This window comes from Colobus angolensis, unplaced genomic scaffold (assembly GCF_000951035.1).
Source record: "Colobus angolensis palliatus isolate OR3802 unplaced genomic scaffold, Cang.pa_1.0 Scaffold82, whole genome shotgun sequence".
NCBI lineage: Eukaryota > Metazoa > Chordata > Mammalia > Primates > Cercopithecidae > Colobus > Colobus angolensis.
In genome coordinates this window covers 577949-578817 of record NW_012122043.1, presented here as the reverse complement: position 1 = coordinate 578817, position 869 = coordinate 577949, and positions in this window count along the sequence as shown.

The following is an 869-nucleotide window of genomic DNA, read 5'->3' as shown; positions in this document are numbered from 1 at the left end:
TAGCCAGGATGGTCTTGATCTCCTGACCTTGTGATCCGCCCGTCTCGGCCTCCCAAAGTGCTGGGATTACAGGCTTGAGCCACCGCACCCGGCCAAAAGAGATATTCTTAGTAGAGACAGGGTTTCACCATGTTGGCCAGGCTGGTCTTGATCTCCTGACCTTGTGATCCGCCCGTCTCGGCCTCCCAAAGTGCTGGGATTACAGGCTTGAGCCACCGCACCCGGCCAAAAGAGAATATTATTTAACCAGAGAGGAAAACAGACTGTGAAAGAACAATAATCAAACTGATGGCAGACATTTCATCAGAAGCTGTAGGTGCAAGAAAACGGTGCAGTAATATCTGGGGCGGATGCCTTAAGCTCAAGAGTTTGGGATAAGCCTGGGCAGCATGGCAAAACCCCATCTCTACGAAAAATACAAAAATTAGCCAGGCATGGTGGTGCATGGCTATAGTCCCAGCCACCCGGGAGGCTGAGGAGGGAGAATCATCTGAGCCTGGGAGGTCAAAAGGCTGCAGTGAGTGGAGATTGTGCCACTGCACTCCAGCCGGGGCAACAGAGTGAGATCCTGTCTCAGAAAAAAAAAGTCCATTTACAATAGCACCAAAGAGAACAAAATGCTTCTTAGGGATGCATTTAACAAAGACTTGTGGGCCGGGCACGGGGGCTCACGCCTATAATCCCAGCACTTTGGGAGGCTGAGACGGGCGGAACATGAGGTCAGGAGATCAAGACCATCCTGGCTAACACAGTGAAACCCTGTCTGTACTAAAAATACAAAAACAAAATTAGCCGGGCGTGGTGGCGGGCACCTGTAGTCCCAGCTACTTGGGAGGCTGAGGCGGGAGAATGGCGTGAACCCAGGAGGT